Genomic DNA, 19,774 nt, shown 5'->3' with positions numbered 1-19,774 from the left:
AAAAAGAAACAATTCATTTCCATTTAAGATAATTCCTGTGATCATTAGCTTTTAGCGAAGGCAGAAGCAACAAGACCTACTGTTCTAGCTTCAGTAAAAATCTACTATAGGCCTACTGTATGTTAATTTTTTAGTTTCATAACGAAACTTTTTAATTCTATAATTTACAAATTATTTCACTTTTCATCTGGAAAAGTAATAAATAAAGAAAATCATAGTATTTTGCATTGACATGTTAAACATAAGTCATTGTTTAACTGCACAAGTTACTGCCCATGCAAACTAAGTTGACATTCGGCGCTGTGGCTGAAGGGAGCAACCATAACGGTTTTTCTCATTTGCCGTCGCTCCCATCAGGCAACATTCCGAGTGGCAACTTAATTTGTGTCGGCAGTGTATATCACACGAGAAGAAAACTCAGCGTTTCAGTGTATGTACAGACAATTTCTCTCTCAGATGAAAGCATAACATTCAACAGGCCTGTTCCCTCGCCTTTAACTTAGAAAAATCTTTCAAAATAGAATCAGAGTCTTTTAATTTAAAGGTATCGCTTTCAGTGGTTAGACTGACAGTTCACACAATTGTTGCTACGCAAGTGTTGATCTAAGGCAGGGGAGTACAGACTTGGTAGTACCTTGGGCCGAACGCCTCTCTCTGAGACAGCGAAAGCGCCGGAAAAAGTAATAAATACTAGTTCACTAATTTGTTTCCCAGATATTCATTTTGTTTAACAAATGAAACAATAATATATTTTTACAGAAGCACGTCATTCACTCCACTGTCGTATACAACTCGTATTGCCGCAACTGTATCATTGCGCTAGCGCGCAAGTTCAAAGATAGGAAGTTGTTTCAGCGTAGGAGTAAAGAAAACAAAATACGAGAACGAACGTTTAGGGGCGGGCCGCTACCAGATCAATGGCAGACCGCATGCGACCGGCTGGCGTTATTCCTTCTCCGTGTTTAGTAGGAGGCAATACTGTCTTGAAACACGCACGGGTTTGTTACGTTTAATTCCCTCTCTAAATTCATGTTCATTTCTAGGCGCGCGTTCTCCAATCGTGCACGGGTTTGTAATGTTCTTACAAACACATAATTAAGGCGATGCATGGAACATGGTCATGAAGTTCGCGCGTTTACTTCAGGTCGCTCGTGTTTCATCCGTCAGTCACGTTTGATTTTCACTGTGCAGTGCTTTACGTTACATTTCCAGCGTGTACTGTCGGTTAATACGGAACTTTTGAAGGTCGTTCTTCGTGGTATGGCGGACAGTTATGAAATTGTAAATTTGATGGAGAGAATGATAATTACCAATGTAAAATTCGATGTTCTTTATAATATGAAGGTGAATACGACGCAAAGTATGGTTATTTCATTGAAACATTTTCGGAGTCATCTCAAACCACTTGGATTATGATGGGACGTTATTTGTAGCAGGTGCGATATGATTTTAGAGAAGTACGTAATTGTCATCTTCCGGAACGAAACAAAAACAAAGACAAAAAGAAAGGCGAAAATAGAAACTTTAATTTTAAAGCAAATATAGGAATCATGTTTTTAAAAGTAACTAAGAGTACCCTAAAAATTCACCATTGAGACGGGGATTGACTGCCCTAATACGGATTAATTATAATCATTGTCTTAACAGAGATTAATTATAATCATTGTCCTAACAGAGTTTAACTATAATCGTTCTCATCGAGTTAATGTCGCCCAAGTATTGAGGGTGCTGCGTTGTTCTAAAGACGTTAAAAAGTAATTTGAACCGTATTTTGAAGAGGGCATGACAACTGCTGCAGCCACGTCCTATCATGAAATGGTTCTCACTGAGGAGCCGGCCGTGGTGGCCGAGCGGTTCTAGGCGCTTCAGTCAGGAACCGCGCGACCGCTACGGTCGCAGGTTCGAATCCTGCCTCGGGCATAGATGTGTGTGATGTCCTTAGGTTAGTTAGGTTTAAGTAGTTCTAAGTTCTAGGGGACCGATGACCTCAGATTTTGAGTCCCATAGTGCTCAGAGCCTCACTGAGGAATGTGAGAAAGACGTTTACATTAAGTTGTGCAACGCACAAAAAATCCACTTGACCGTCAAGCCATGTACCTATATTAACAATGGCGTCATCGAACCTACATCTACACACGATTACTCTACTATTCACAATAAAGTGCCTGGCAGAGGTTTCAATGAACCACGGGACGCGAGACTAAGGTAATGTTATCGACGTTTTAAAGCAAAAGGAGATTGAGTTATATAACATAAACGTATATATTTTTGTCAAAGAACATAGGTGTGCATTACAATAACATCTACTATGCAAATAATGTTTATGGTCGGTTTGGCTGATGAAACGGTGTTTTTTGATACGAGTCTATCCTATCAGCAAACAAACGCCAGTATAACATTTACATTTTCTGAAATGAAAATTGGTGCTATGCCTGTTGTTGCAATATTGCACACAAGTCAGTCTCCAGACAATTACATAAATGCCTTTCAATCTGCAAAAGCTTATTTAGAGACTTTCCAGAAAGTTTTTCACGCAAAAATAATTACGACAGATGACAACAGTACAGAAAGGAATGCCTTATAAGGTGTACTTCACAATAGCACATTACTTCTCTGCATATTTCATGTCAATCAAGCTCTTTGGCGTTGCTTGTGGGAAAGTGGTAATGTTGTTAATAAGGACGATCGACAACCAGCTTTAAGGAAATACCGAACTGTAATGTTCGCCAGTACAATGCAAAAAGCCGAAGTCACTGTGTCTGATTTATTAAATAGGAGCAAATGAAGAAAAATAAAAAGCTGGAAAAGCACCAACACGTTTGTGGGAACGGTGTGAGGAGTGGTGTTTAGCATATCACCCGGGGGAATAACAGAGAATTACTGTGAATCCTCAGTACGAATGTTTAAAGACGTAGTATTGCAGCGCTGTAAATTATTTAATACGTGCGCGTTAGTGGACTTTACCGCGAAGGCCTTTGAATCAAACCACAAGAAAAGGTTGTTTCAGTTTGCCAGTAGGAGGGCGAGAATCTTGCGTTAGCGTATGAAAAATTTTGCCAAGCAAGTGGCAATATTGAAGATATTACACACGTGGATGACAATACTTACTTCGCCAAAAAGAGGACTAATCTGTACACTGTTGATTGCAAAATTGCAACGTGTGATTGTCCAAATGCAGCTGGGGGCCCAATCTGTAAACATCTTTCTGTTGCAGGGAGAAAAAGAATGGGACCGTACTTACCACGTGACTATATTTAAAAGACTCAATATCGTCAACAGTTTACAAATTACGCTCTGGCTGACCAACTTTCAGCGTCGTTCTTCGAAAATATTACTTGTGAATCAAGTACAAATAAAGAAAACAGAAAACTGACTCTATTACACCAGATGAAGTACCAGAAACATTTACACTTCGAATAAATTGTAAGAAAGCAGCACAACTATCAGTAATGAAAACTTTTAACAATGATGTTCGAAATACTAATACCTTGGAAAGGAATTCAGATGCTGAACATACAAAAATTCTCACCAAACTAAATCTTGATTTGTCGAAGATAAAGACTCCATCAAGTATTGTATCATTTATTGCTGGAAAACATCGGCGAAGATCTCAAAAAATTAGTGTACAAACTACAACGATCGCACGCTGCAAGAAAATGGGTCTTCCAGGCGGCAACGGAAGGATTCAGTCAGGACGACCAGCCAAGTCTGAACTGAAGAAAAGAAAACGTGTTCACAAAATTCCATCAAATATCGATGATAACGAACCTCCTGCTAAAAAAAACTGATTTTATAGAAATGAATTATTTTTTATGTATGTTGTTGCCTTACATATTGTATACGTCTTTGAATATAGTTTTATTTCTATCCTATTAATAAAAAATACATACAGATTTTGCTTTCTATTGCCCAGTCATCACATACAAAACATACTCCAAACAAACACTGGTTTGTAGCCCTCAATCAGTGGGCACAACAATTATAAACCCGTGCACGATTCCAGGACGCGCGCCTTGAACCAAACACGAGGTTAGAAAGGGAAAAGTTAGGAACCCGAGCGTGTGTCAAGGCACAGCTGCCTCCTGTTGTATATGGAAAAGGAAATACACGACCAGCGGGCCCGCTCTGTGTATCACTGATCTAATGTATGTCTTTTATCAACTTAAATTTTGAAAAAAAAAAAACAAGTCTTTCACTACTAGCTACAGATCTAGACAAAGTCAGGAGTATCCGTAAACTCATAGGGGCAATGGGTATGATGTAGTAAAGTAGTTTTTTATGATGTAAGATAAAGAGCCTTGTGGAGAACTTCCAGCTGGAAGAATGGGCCTTAAGATCAAAACTTTACTGTTTAGTTCGTTCCAGCTGGTTACATTCATCACAACGCAGTCTCAAAAGCAATGCTTGCGGTGTTTAGTTTTCCACAGGGGTACCCCACAACTACAGATCATGACTGTCGTAAAGAAAGCCGAAGTGTTTACTGTGACTATCCATAAGCTCAAACCTGTCTTTTGGTGAGCAGTTAGCTGCATCAAAAATAATTACCTTAAACGTGCTTTCTGTTTCACCTTCATCGATGGGTGCCTGTTAGACTCGCTGGTAAATTTCTTCTTCACTCACCTGGGACGAATTTTAAACTCTTTTGGATGTGTTACCACACTATTAAAGTCCTAGTCTGATCTTATCTTCGGAAAGCTGCCTACCCTTTCAACTAGATCCACAGCATTCTGTAGGCTTACAGGAACTCTTTGGAGAACTTTGCTCACCTAATTCATGCTAAAGTAAATTTCATACCAGATCACCGTACAACAAAGAAATCTGTATTCTTGTTATCTTTCTTGTAATACTAGTGGACGTTTCTTGCAAATGCATTGCCTTTAGAATCTTCGCCAGCTTCATAAACAGCAACATGCACTTGTTTACTGTAGAATCTAGGCCGCTGCAAGGCACCTATTTGGTGTTCCAAACGGATACGTAGATGCAGTACAGAACTTGAAAATTTCTTGAACTGTATTGACAGGTTGCCGGCTTGAGTGACCGAGCGGTTCTAGGCGCTACAGTCTGGAACCGCGAGACCGCTATGGTCGCAGGTTCGAATCCTGCCTCGGGCATGGATGTGTGTGATGTCCTTACGTTAGTTAAGTTTAACTAGTTCTAAGTTCTAGGGGACTGATGACCTCAGAAGTTAAGTCCCATAGTGCTCAGAGCCATTTTTTTTTATTGACAGGTTGACAGAAATAGGACATGACAATGTTGCATCTTTCACAACAAGGTCCAACGAGTGAGCACACATGAGATAACACGTGCTAGAGAGTTAAAGTCTTATATTTTTCCCTGTCCAAATGTTATCAGATCCTTAGCCACATGTGCTTTTGAAAGGAATATACTGTCCTTCAGATTAGTTCAAAATAACATCAGGCAGACATTCACCAGTAGTGTCTGTAAGTCGAATAAAGCAAAGGAAATGCTCTTTGGTAACTATTTTTTCACTAGGTTCGGTGTGAACACACCGAACGACCAGTGACATTTGTTTTGTGTGACTCACGCTAGGGGTATGTTTGCTGTCTTTTAAGTTCATTCAAAATGTGATTCGGAATATCTGTTTGATAAAAGAGTGATGAATCTATTTTCCATTCTTTACTGAGATAGTGAACATTGGGTTTAAGAGACCTTACACTTCACAAATGTCTTCCTGACCGGTATCTAATGTGGCGATGTGTTTTGTTAGTTTGAAGAAATTCCAGTTATTTTGTTTAAAGAGAATGTCTGTTGCTCCTTGAGACAGAAAAGCTTCTGATCAGAATTCAATATTAATTTAGAAAGCATGTGCGAAAATAAGCTTGCCTTTCTTCCGCTTTGTATCCTGCCCACCACGGATAAGGGGCAACATGCAGATTCTATACTCCTAGATTACAGATAGAGTTTGACACAATGTCCGACTGAAGACTGTTAACAAAGTCCCGAGTATGCGGAGTGGCTTGAAGACTTCTTACGTAGACCGTCTGCCTTTCACACATAGAATTTTTACAAACTCATCATCTTCAAATATGTTTTTGACAGCTGATAACACCGCTACTCACTTCGATAGGTTTAACTGTAAAATTGAAAAGCTTTAAAAACATGTTTTATACTCGTACATTTATTAATTTTAACAATGCAAAATGCAAAGCTACTAAAATTGATGCTTTTAATGGGAGGGATGAGCCAGACGCTTTATTACCTACTATATATGACTATGGCTCCATACAAAATTAAAATCATTGATAACCAATCTGTTTTTTTTTATTTGCAAGTAGATTGGCAACCATGCTGTAATTCCTTTCCATAAGATTTTAAGATGGAAAAGCTATCAACAACTTTCTCCCGATAGTCCATAACTCACGATACGTAACAGGTATATCTCTCTGATGCCAGAATTGCTACTCTTTTCTAAACAGTACCTTAAATTCTTCGTTAGCGCTTATTCCTATTAGTTCTTCTTGTAATATCACATCCGTTTCCTCAACTATTACTGTATGGACTGATTTAGTTATGTGTTTTCATAGTTTCAAAGTCTGCCTAAAGGACAATTAATAGTCGAACATAGGCTGAAATGTCATCATTCTGGTAGTCTATCTGTAACAATCTGGGAATATCCGCGACAACCAGTGTTCGCCTTCACTGATTTAATTCTGGCAAGAAAAGTGAAAATGAAAGATTTTATTTTTCTCAGTTTTAGGCTGTCACATTGCAGCTGCAAGCTAACCTCATTAAATTTAGTAAACAAATCAGTTAAATAGACAATTTATAGTTTTCCACTTGATTAAATTATCTTTTGACATTGGATCTTTAACATCCAGAAACTCTGAAACAGTCTCAACAAGAGAGAAAAATCTTGTCAAACTTAAGTCTTGACAGCCAGTGCTACTCTAGTGTGAAGGGGTAACCGATCAAACCTCTCGTCATTTTCTTCGCATAACTGCATAAATAATCGAGAATTCGACGTGTTGGTTCGGATTTTGTTTACTGCATTAATCACAAGTATGAGAGATCAATGCAACCTGCCACTCTGATTTTTAGCAACTGAATATTATCGACGGATGATGCAGTGTATTGCAAACCCACGGGCACGTTATGTCTTAAATGACCAATAATTCCACGATAGCGCCCAAACATGGCAAGTGCTCCATAAACTGCAGCTAATATTATATTTCATGAAGGGGTCACTTTTTTCATGAAATAATCTTTCAGAACATTAAATACTGATTCACCTTTTTTTAGCCTGTTGTCAAAGTTTTCAAGAAGAGCAGTTCTTCATGGATTTCTTGGTCGATTACAAAGGAACATTTTTGTCAATAACCTTCATTGCCAGGTAAAGGTGACTCGGCCATTTGTATGGAGAAATTGTCGTTTGCAGATAATTATACAAGATGCTTTCAATATCGTAACTCATTTCATCAATACGTCTTTGAACTGTATTGCTGTTCAAAGAGTACTTTTGAGTATGTCATAAGCGGGTTTGTGTAGAGCAGTTTTTAAAATCTGTCCAGTGGCTGTCAAAATTAAGTGTCCCCAGTTCCAGATTTGATTGTAAGTAGCTAGATACTGTGAAACGCCCGCAATCTATCATCATCTCTTTGTGACGTCTAAGTGAATATAATGTCCACTGTGGGTCTCTCTTGAAGTCCTCTCTATTTCTCAAAGTATTTCAAATCTTTACTGGTTCTATCAAGGTGAAACCTTCTCAGCGTGGATGTTTTCATAACGTAATTACTTAAAACTTTGTTTCAATCTGCCTAAATCGGATACACTCTCGCAGATCCACATTTTTCGCTGACCCCGGCAGATTGGAGTCGAAAATTTGGGAATTACGGATCTGAATGTAACGTTGCAGAGCGATACGAAATGGAACGAGTATTTAAAGTCGGTAGTAGACGATGAGAACGGTCGACTTCGGTTTATTGTGAGGCTTCTACGAAAGTGTAACTCATCTCACAAGAGACCTCCTTTAGAACACTAGTGCGACCCGTTCTTGAGTACTGCTCGAGTGATTGGGCTCCCCGCGAGGTCGGAATAAAGACATCGAAGCATTCTGAAGCAGAATGCAAGATTTGTTACTGGTCGTTTCGATCAACACTCGAATATTCTGGAGTGTTTCGTGAAAAATGGGAATCCCTTGAAAGCAGAATGTTTTTTTAGCAAAGCACTGTTGAGAAGATTTAGCGAACTGGCATATGCGACTGACTTCTCCGTTTGCGAGAGTGTAAGGGAAGGTGCAAGGTATCCTCTACCATGCACCCATGGTGACTTGCGAATTATTTATGTATATGTAGATGAAACACCAACCTCGATGTCCCCAGGAACTGTGTAGCACAAAGTAGTCTTTAGCAATATGCAGTCCCAGCCTGAATAACTCTCTGATTTTCTTCATCAAGCATTCTGCTAAGACACAAATATAATTATAGTCCTAATTACTATACATTTATATGATTTGAGGATTTTTTCTATTGGACTAGAAATCCGGACATATTTTTCTAGTTTGAAAACTTGGAAGAGTGAGAGCGAGAAAATCAAGAAGTTAAAACTTTTTGATCTCTCGAGAAAATCAAGAAGTTAAGATTTTTCGATTCTTCGCTACAGCACATTGTCACGGAATAGCAACAGATTTTCAAATAACTATGTGCTTTTACTCAAGCTGAGGTTGAAATATTTCCAACAAGACATCAAAATTTAAGTGTCAGGAAGTCGTTTCTGAAAGTATTTGTATGGAGTGTAGCCATGTATGGAAGTGAAACATGGACGATAACTAGTTTGGACATGAAGAGAATAGAAGCTTTCGAAATGTGGTGCCACAGAAGAATGCTGAAGATTAGATGGGTAGATAATGTAACTAATGAGGAGGTATTGAATAGAATTGGGGAGAAGAGAAGTTTGTGGCACAACTTGACAAGAAGAAGGGACCGGTTGGTAGGACATGTTCTGAGGCATCAAGGGATCACAAATTTAGCATTGGAGGGCAGTGTGGACGGTAAAAATTGTAGAGGGAGACCAAGAGATGAATACACTAAGCAGATTCAGAAGGATGTAGGTTGCAGTAAGTACTGGGAGATGAAGAAGCTTGCACAGGATAGAGTAGCATGGAGAGCTGCATCAAACCAGTCTCAGGACTGAAGACCACAACAACAACAACATCAAAATTTTGTTTGTCCGTTCACATAATGTTAATATACCGGTGTCGATTAGGTTCTGTACACAATGTTCCTTCATCACATTTTCACAGGTGTTAATGTTAACTATTCCTAATACACATGTTAGAGTCATTTGTAAATAGTGTGAAGCAGTGGCACAGCATGAAGAGATCTTAATGAAGACGAGATTGACAAGCTCAGATCGTAAAGTCACTCTTTGTTTGTCAAACCCCGGAACAGAAAACAGTGAACTTGACAAAGAGCAATCATTGTAGGTTTACAGGGAACATGTTTCAGGCCACTCTGTTAGTTCTCCGGAGGACTTGAGTGAGTATAGGGTTCGTACTCGGAGAAATAATGGTGAGCGGTGAATCGTTACGCATTTCCACTGAGACAGAGGAACCGAGAAAGAGTTCCCATTTATAACGCGGAATGACAGCAACATCAGTGTTAACTTGCAGAAGCTCATTACCTCTTTCATAGGAGGAGTTCTCGTTTGTCTGATAAGCGCATGTGTCTACGGACCTCAGTGCGCCCTAAAATTCTCTACAAAATTAGTTCATGGACCAATGTACAACATACAGGAGACTTTATGTTATGAAAACGAAAAGATGCCCAGAAACAAGACGGATGTAATTTTATATTCAATCATAACGGCCTTCCATTTTCGCTTTTAGTTCTTGCTAATACGTGGTTAGTCCATTTCTTTCGTCGTCAATGCACGTTGATGACATTTCCCCTCTCCTGAGAAATGACCGACATCGAAAGACAGTCAGTGACAATGGCGGCATTCCAAACAGGAAACCGACAAATACGGTGCCGTGTTGCGCTGTCAAGCGAGAATCTAGTCGCCACAGCACCGTACAGTGAACAGCCTAAGAATATGGTGCCAGCAAATTTTTTCTGAGAGATTAATCTGAACTTATAGTTTCGTTTAATGTGGATGTTATATCTCAGTACAGTTTATATATTGTGTTGCTCAACACCGAAGAAAGGTTTAAGTGGTTTTTCGCTGACTTCCTTCTTGAATATTATCTGCACCCGCTGCATGACGTAGAACAGTTGTGCAAGCCTATGTGACTGTAAATCGCTGAGCTAGACAACTCGCTGGAAAACATTGGTGCACTGTTTCTGTCAGATGGCCGATCACCGACCGATCAAAGCACAAACTACACTCCTGGAAATGGAAAAAAGAACACATTGACACCGGTGTGTCAGACCCACCATACTTGCTCCGGACACTGCGAGAGGGCTGTACAAGCAATGATCACACGCACGGCACAGCGGACACACCAGGAACCGCGGTGTTGGCCGTCGAATGGCGCTAGCTGCGCAGCATTTGTGCACCGCCGCCGTCAGTGTCAGCCAGTTTGCCGTGGCATACGGAGCTCCATCGCAGTCTTTAACACTGGTAGCATGCCGCGACAGCGTGGACGTGAACCGTATGTGCAGTTGACGGACTTTGAGCGAGGGCGTATAGTGGGCATGCGGGAGGCCTGGTGGACGTACCGCCGAATTGCTCAACACGTGGAGCGTGAGGTCTCCACAGTACATCGATGTTGTCGCCAGTGGTCGGCGGAAGGTGCACGTGCCCGTCGACCTGGGACCGGACCGCAGCGACGCACGGATGCACGCCAAGACCGTAGGATCCTACGCAGTGCCGTAGGGGACCGCACCGCCACTTCCCAGCAAATTAGGGACACTGTTGCTCCTGGGGTATCGGCGAGGACCATTCGCAACCGTCTCCATGAAGCTGGGCTACGGTCCCGCACACCGTTAGGCCGTCTTCCGCTCACGCCCCAACATCGTGCAGCCCGCCTCCAGTGGTGTCGCGACAGGCGTGAATGGAGGGACGAATGGAGACGTGTCGTCTTCAGCGATGAGAGTCGCTTCTGCCTTGGTGCCAATGATGGTCGTATGCGTGTTTGGCGCCGTGCAGGTGAGCGCCACAATCAGGACTGCATACGACCGAGGCACACAGGGCCAACACCCGGCATCATGGTGTGGGGAGCGATCTCCTACACTGGCCGTACACCACTGGTGATCGTCGAGGGGACACTGAATAGTGCACGGTACATCCAAACCGTCACCGAACCCATCGTTCTACCATTCCTAGACCGGCAAGGGAACTTGCTGTTCCAACAGGACAATGCACGTCCGCATGTATCCCGTGCCACCCAACGTGCTCTAGAAGGTGTAAGTCAACTACCCTGGCCAGCAAGATCTCCGGATCTGTCCCCCATTGAGCATGTTTGGGACTGGATGAAGCGTCGTCTCACGCGGTCTGCACGTCCAGCACGAACGCTGGTCCAACTGAGGCGCCAGGTGGAAATGGCATGGCAAGCCGTTCCACAGGACTACATCCAGCATCTCTACGATCGTCTCCATCGGAGAATAGCAGCCTGCAGTGCTGCGAAAGGTGGATATACACTGTACTAGTGCCGACATTGTGCATGCTCTGTTGCCTGTGTCTATGTGCCTGTGGTTCTGTCAGTGTGATCATGTGATGTATCTGACCCCAGGAATGTGTCAATAAAGTTTCCCCTTCCTGGGACAATGAATTCACGGTGTTCTTATTTCAATTTCCAGGAGTGTATTTACTGTCAACTAACTTCGTATCGCAGTCAAGTTTTTCACATGAAATTGGTATATATAATTCTGGAAACTATAATGGTAATTTATATGTGCTATTGTATGTGAGAAATATTTTTATGATGCAAAATCAGTTTGTATTAAGTATAAGGGCTATAACGAATGTGTTAAAGATAGGGGTGGGGATCTTGTGCTGCCAGATCCAGTTTGGAGAAAATCGGGCTATAGTGTCGGATGTTTTTTAAAAAAAAGGCGGCATAAGGACACAAAATTAGCGACATAAAAGTATATAGAAAAACCCAAATTTTCAATCACTGGATAACATTTGCTTTTAAGCAGAGTTGGTACGCTGGTACAACTGCATTCAAAAGTACTTTTCTGTTCATCAAAAGTACCAATTTGAGGTTGCCAATAAAAAATATAGCGCAAAAAATAACTGTTGTTCATTCACTAGTTTCTCTGACATCTATAACTCGTAAGCTCATATACAAAAAGTCATTAATACAAAAAACTACGGATTAAAAGGTTAAATATAAACAGACGTAAGTGCAATAAAGAACTGCATGATTTGTGGTTGTTAAGAATACGAAACAAGGGAAATCAACTTGAAGATAGTGTTTTAGAAAGGGAGCAGGCTGCAGATAAACATGAGTTGGTAGGATATATTGCGACAGACCACTGACAAGCCTGAGTCAAAACAAAGCCTCTGGAGTATACGACTTCACTTCAATGCCAGTCGAAGACTGACATCCTTGGGAGAGTCAGGCATGAAGACCTATTCCACCTGATGTACAAGATATATGAGGCAGGGGAAGGAAAATCATCTTGGGTTCAGGAGAACTTTGGGAACAGATGAAGATATACTGACACCACGACTTAGACTATAGCACGCAGAAAGGCAAACCTACGTTTATAGCCTTTTTGGAATGTTGGGAAATCTTGTGACAATGTTTATTGCAACCCAGGAAATTCTGAAGGGAAGGGAAATAAAACACAGGAAGCAAAAGGTTATTCACAACTTGTACAGAAATCAGGATGCAGTTATAAGAGTCGAAGGATATGAAAGGTAAGAAAACGTTGAGAGGGGAGTGACGCAACGTTGTAGCCTAGAACTGAAGCAATGACGTAGCCAGGATTTTGTCACGGGGGGGAGGGGGGGGGGGGTTGCCAAACGAATTAAAATTCTAACATTATGCGTTGCGTCTTTGCTTACAAGAAACAGTTGTCTTCTAATATAAGGTCACTGTCGCAGAGTGGAAAAATTTTAACTTTGCGTTGAATTACTTATTAAGTTAAGTGGGTTCATATCTCTTTGGCAATAAGTATCTCCTCCTACTACAATCTTATATTTAAATTTTCGGCTTATCGCCGGCCGAAGTGGCCGAGCGGTTCTAGGCGCTACAGTCTGGAACCGCGCGACCGCTACGGTCGCAGGTTCGAATCCTGCCTCGGGAATGGATGTGTATGATGTCCTTAGGTTAGTTAGGTTTAAGTAGTTCTACGTTCTAGGGGACTGATGACCTCAGCAGTTGAGTTCCATAGTGCTCAGAGCCATTTGAACCATTTTTTTTCCGGCTTATCTGAAACCAAGTCGTTCAGCGCGTCAAAGCATCCCAATTCCTCAATTCAAAAAAAATTTATTGAAGTATCTATCTTTTCATTAAAGTTCTTCAATTTCCTTAACTGCTCACGAATTTCAGTTATTATGGTACTGCAAGAGCGTAAACAGATTTTGCGAAAGGAGAAAGGGGGGGGGGGCGCAGTCGGCTCCGACGAATTCAACCTGCGTGCTGAAAAAATCTTTTAGAAACGAACTATGCAATGTGCTATCATCCGTTCCCCACGTACCTTTCCCCATCATTCCGTATCGCAACTGGTTTTCGTAACTGACTACCACCCACGTAACCAGATTGGGCGATATTTTGCCATTTTGGCTAGTAATGATAGAACTTCGAGCAATACTTTTAAATAAATGCAACCATCGCCGTTTGGGCAATATTTTTGTTGTTCAGAGCCATTTTTGGGCGACTCAGTGGTGGTGGTGATTAGTGTTTAACGTCCCGTCGACAACGAGGTCATTAGAGACGGAGCGCAAGCTCGGGTTACGGAAGTATGTGGAAGGAAATCGGCCGTGTCTTTTCAAAGAAACCATCTCGGCATTTGCCTGAAACGATTTAGGGAAATCACGGAAAACCTAAATCAGGATGGCCGGAGACGGGATTGAACCGTCGTCCTCCCGAATGCGAGTCCACTGTGCTAACCACTGCGCCACCTCGCTCGGTAGGGCAACTCAGGCAAATCCTAGCGTATTTTTATGCACAGATTTTAACCTAACATTATTTGTAATGTTGTTTACAGTTCCGATCCCTTTGAAATACTAAAATGTTGCCACCACAGAGTTCTACTAATCTCCAAATAACAACTACAGTGCTAGCATTAAACTACAATAGATAGGTAATTACGCTGCTTATTTCTAACTTACTATAATGCTAATGGTCGAATAAAAATCGGTATTACTGTTCTTTCTTGTTACAAACTTATCCATAATTAGAAACTACCACAACAGCACACAGCAAAAAACAAAGGCCAGTCCTTACATTAAATTCAGCTGCAAGTAAGTAATGGACTGATTAACAGAACAACAACGCGGCCGCGTCCTTTGTTCACGATTGCGTATAGACCGGAGAACCGACTCATCCAACATATTGGACTGGAATCCATGCATCCGGCTGTTTTATCCAATGACATATCGCCTTTTAGCGATGTTTTATTCTGGCGGACAACAAATGCAGGGTACTAAGTTAGAGCTTTTTAGCTCTATTGTTTCAGTTACACGTTCACCCGACGATGTGGGTTTTAGTGCCATGAAACCGGTAGTGATCTAAAAATAAAGGACTAAATACAGCTGAAGCAGTTTATTAATACACAAGATAAAACCAAAGCATCTTTCAATGTCACTACTTGGCAAATTCATCGTGTGTAATTTCATTTAGGTGATAAGGGTGGGGAGGGGGGCTGACCTCGCACCCCTTCCCCCCATTGGCTACATCCATGCCTGAAGCAGGTCAATATGTACGAGATATGTTCAAAAAATTCCGGCACATTCGTGGTTTCGCGCCGGTGGTGTGTTGGAGCGCAGTGTGGTTGGCATCCCTGCACATAGCTGTTTAATATGTAACTGCCGGAAGTTTTCGTTATTGTATGTCTGTTAGTCATTGTTCAGCGTCGTACTGAGTAGAACGTTGTGTCGCACAGTTCGCGAAATCCGAGATGGCAGACAGTGGAGCAAGGCGTCTGCATTGTCTTGCGTGAAATTCAAGAAAACCTTTACAGACACACCAAATGATGGAGGAAGCCTACGGTGATGATTGCTTAAACTGTACTCGGTGTTACGAGTGGTCCACATTGTTTGAAAATGGCAGGACCGAAGTTAACGATGACCCTTGTTCAAGACGCCGTTCGACGTCTACCGCCGACGCTCGTGTCAGGAACGTCAACGAAATTGTGCCTACCCATCAAAGACTGACTGTTCGAGAGATTGCTAAAGAATGTAACATTTCAGTTGGATCATGTCATGAAATCCTGATACATCTTGGAATGCATCGTTTTGCCGCCAAGTTCGTCCCACGGCTCATGTGTAAAGGTCAGAAAGACCTTCGCTTCGCAATCTGTGAAGAGCTTTTGGACCGCGCAAATGAGAATGAGATGTTCCTTAAGAGGATCATAACTGGTGATGAAACGTGAGTCTAGGGTTATGATACTGAGACCAAAATTCAATCTTCATAGTGCATCAGGAAAGGCTCTCCAAGACCAAAAATCTCGTAAGGTCAGGTCAAATGTCAAAGTCATGCTAAAAGTTTCCTTTGACTTTGAAGGATTAGTTCAAAAAATGGTTCAAATGGCTCTGAGCACTATGGGACTTAACATCTATGGTCATCAGTCCCCTAGAACTTAGAACTACTTAAACCTAACTAACCTAAGGACATCACACAACACCCAGTCATCACGAGAAGGATTAGTTCATCATGAATTCGTGCCAAAGGGCAAACTGCTAATCAATGGTATTATCGGGACGCTTCGCGACGCCTGTGAGTAAATGTGAGAAGAAAAGGGTCTGAAACGTTGCGAGACTAGTCAGGATTCTTGCATCACGATAACGCACCCGCACCTGTTAGTGCGCGACTGTTGCACAAAAAACGAAATCAGTGTGCTGCCTCATCCCCCGTAGTCTCCAGACTTGGTCTCTGAGGATTTTTTTTATTTCCAAAATTTGAAACCCTGTTGAAAGGACGAAGATTTGCAACGATAGACGAGATAAAAGAAAATTCGCAGACGGCGATCCAACAGGAGCGTGTCAAGACTGCTTCCGGAAGTGGAAACGATGTTGGGGGTGGTGTATCAATTGTAGAGGAGAATATTTCGAAGGAGACCATGCACAGTATGTAAAAGGTAAGTGTAGAAATATTTTGTAGACAAAAAGTTCTGGATACGTCACTGGTAAGTATTAATGCTTAGTAGCATCGTACTGCATCGATGTAAGTTACCTCACTGCAGTCTTCCATACGAAGATTGACATGAGTCTGTATATTCACAGAGTCTCGGACAAAGCTCTGAGTGCGGCTGCTTAAAAAGGCGCCTAGCCAGTCAGAGTCCTCTGGTGACATGTACGCATCGTAACGAATTCCTCCCTCCCCCCCCCCCCCCCCCGCCCCTCCCCACGCCCGTTAGAGCGAGCGAGCGAAGGAAGAGGCAGATTATCCAGCGGTGCATTGGATGGAGTTTTAAATGTGCCATCTCCCGCGTAGCATACCTAATGTCGTCGACAAAGGTGCCACCGATACCGCAGTCCTCCCTCCACCCCACAAACAAACAAACAAACAAACAAACAAAAAAACTTGCGCGCCGTCGACGCATAGTTTGGGTGCCAACAACGATAAGGGCGAGGTCTGTATCGTCACAGATGGGGTTGGCTGTGACCCAAAGACGAGCCACTGGGAACATCTGCCAAAAAAACTGGAGGTGTGGTGTCTGTCCAATGTCAAAGGTGGGTGCAGCAATTGTGCAGCTGAAGCTGATGCAGGCTTGATGTCCGTGACTGCCGTCACAATGTAGAGTGGGCGGCTGCAGCGTGTGGGAATTGGAAATTGACGAGGTCGTCGGTCCCTAGGCTTACACACTACTTAATCTAACTTAAACTAACGTACGCTAAGGACAACACATACACACATGCCTAGGGAGCACTCGAACCTCCGACGGGGCAGCGGATGGGGAAGCTGCTGTGGAGATGGCAGTGGCTGCATAGGCAGCAGGGGTCGATCTGCACGGCAGAGTCATCGGAAGACTCCTGCACTACTTAATTACTATTTGAGTATTAACTGCCGCTTTAAACTCGACACAAAGTCTGATCTTCCCGTTCGGTTTTCTTCTGAACACAAGGGGAGGTACCCACTGACTTGTAGAAACGGTTTTCAGATGTCCTGTTTGTTCTAATCTGTTGACTGCAGAACCAACATAATCGTGAATGGCGTGGGGTACCAGAAGAGCACGATAAAACTTCGGTTTTACGTTGTCCTTAAGTGTAACGTGCGCATGAAAATCGTTCAGATGTCGCAGTTGAACGAATGTCCTTATTTTTTCACGTAACTGATGAATACTGGCATAGTAAAGTTGTATATCAATAGCATGCACACTGCCAGTGTTTGGCCAGAAAGGAGCGGAGAGGTGGTGACCTAAAATTCTTCATCACCATACTTTGTGCCAATGTCCTGGTTTAAATAATAAAGCTCTCCGCAGTGTCCCATGGAACGAGGCATGTGACACTATTGACGGTGATCCGTCCGTCGGATGAGAACGTCATGCTTGACAGTCCCCCAGGTACTATTCGCGAGAAGTAAGCGATGCGCTGATAATCTTGGCATTGAGCGCCTGTACATGCACGCTATGGGGCCGGTACCGGGTCACCTTCTTCCTTCTCTCATCACCACCATTGTTATCACACAACGCAAAAATTACATTACACTCCATAAACATAAACACACACACACACACACACACACACACACACACACACACACACACATACACAAAATACATACATGCAGCATGGTATTACAATTATTGTAATGGAACTTGTTGCAAATAACAAATAAGTGTCAGTGAGATGACGTCGGTCATTTGAAGCACTTTTTGGGGAAAACAACCCCCCCCCCCCCCCTCCTTCTATGGTGGTTTTCTAAGCTTTCCTTCTGTTTTTTAGTTTCCCCACTTTTTGAGTTTCGCTCCAATTGCTGCTGATTTCGAGTTTGGTATTTTTTACCCTTCCCTAAGCCACAGAACGGGCGCTAATGACCGTACCAGTTTTGTACCCTAAAACCACAACAAAACAAAACAAATATAAAAAATACGAAGGTAAGTCAATTATTATCCGCAAAGTAGTTATAAAATTTTATTGTAATCAAATAGGAAACTTACAAGAACACCATTTATCGACATAGTTTCCTTGCATTTCAACGCACTTGGTCCATCATTGTACAAGCTTCCTGATGCCCTCATGAAAGAGGGCTCTCGGTTGAGCTGCGAGCCAGGAATGCACAGCTTCTTTCACTGCTTCATCCGAGGCAAATCGACAGCCCCTTAATGCCTGTTTGAGTGGACCAAACAAGTGATAGTCAGAAGGGGCAAGATCAGGACTATATGGAGGATGATCCAGTACTTCAAATTTGAGTTTCTGGAGCTTTTCAGCAGTGTGGGCAGCAGTATGCGGATGGGCATTGTCGTGCAACAACACAACACCTTTTGACAGCAATCCTTGTCGTTTGCTTCGAATTACAGGCTTTAGGCTGGCAGTAAGCATCTCACTGTAACGTACACTGTTCATTTTTGTGCCCCTTTCCCTATAATGTTCCAGTACTGGACCTTGTGCGTCCCAAAAAACCGTAAGCATCAGTTTTCTTGCAGACGGTTGGGTCTTGAATTTTTTCTTGCACGGCGAATTTGAATGTTTCTATTCCATACTATTCCGTTTACTCTCCAGCCGTAATGATGGATCCATGTTTCGTCACCAGTAATGATCCTGTCTAAGAAGTTGTCCCTTTCGTTACCATAGCGATCCAAATGTGTTTTTGCAGATGTCCAAGCATGTTTGTTTATGCAACTGTGTGAGTTGTTTGGGGACCCATCTTGCACAAACTTTATGAAAGCAAGTCTGTTGTGGATGATTTCGTACGCAGAACCGTGACTAATTTACAGACGATGTGCCACTGCATCAATAGTTAATCGTCTGTCTAAGAGAATCATTTCATGCGAACGCTCAATGGTTTCTTCATTTGTGGCGGTAAACGGTCGTCCGATTCCTTCGTCATGCGTAACACTTGTGCGACCATTTCGGAATTTTTCAATCCATTTGAAGACACTCCGTTCTGGCAAAACAATGTTACCGTACTGAACCGGACGTCTTCGACGAACTTCGGCCCCTGAATACGCCTTCCGACCACAAAAAAACGGATCACTTAACGTTGCACTTCTGCGTTGCAAATAGACAGCGGAGCAGCCATGATTAACAGCATCGCAGCTACAACAAAACTAACCTAGCAGCCTGAAAATTGCAAAGATATAACAACAAATAAACAAAGCATGCGTCATCAACGTAAAACGACAGTACTACGAAAATAAACAAAAATATAACTAAATTGCGGATAATAATTGACTTACCCTCGTAGCATGCACGTTGTTCTGACTATCTAAACCAAAGAAATCAAAAATATCCACTTCAAAAATATTGGAACTAGAACGAGACTGAACTACTGTGAAAAGCACTGATATAGTCGTTTACAGTATCTATATTTTATTTGCAAAGAACAGAGGTACTTTCGCCATTGTAGGCCTAAGGTTCAAGTGTGCTTTTTCTAGTTGAGGGTATCCCAATAGCTCAGAAGTAATCAGTGTGACTGAAGTACCAGTCTCTAACTGAAAAGGTACATATTGAAAGCAAATCTGCAGAGAGATGAACAGTTCGT

General features: G+C 42.2%; 1 pseudogene; it reads left to right on the top strand.

Annotated features, from left to right (window-relative positions):
* Positions 1–2,428: 2,428 nt before the first annotated feature.
* The window catches only part of LOC126474426 (uncharacterized), an 88,719-nt pseudogene continuing 71,373 nt past the window's right edge, over positions 2,429–19,774 (top strand).

This window comes from Schistocerca serialis, chromosome 4, assembly GCF_023864345.2.
Source record: "Schistocerca serialis cubense isolate TAMUIC-IGC-003099 chromosome 4, iqSchSeri2.2, whole genome shotgun sequence".
NCBI lineage: Eukaryota > Metazoa > Arthropoda > Insecta > Orthoptera > Acrididae > Schistocerca > Schistocerca serialis.
The sequence above is the reverse complement of the archived record's forward strand: the minus strand, read 5'-3'. Positions and strand labels throughout refer to the sequence as shown.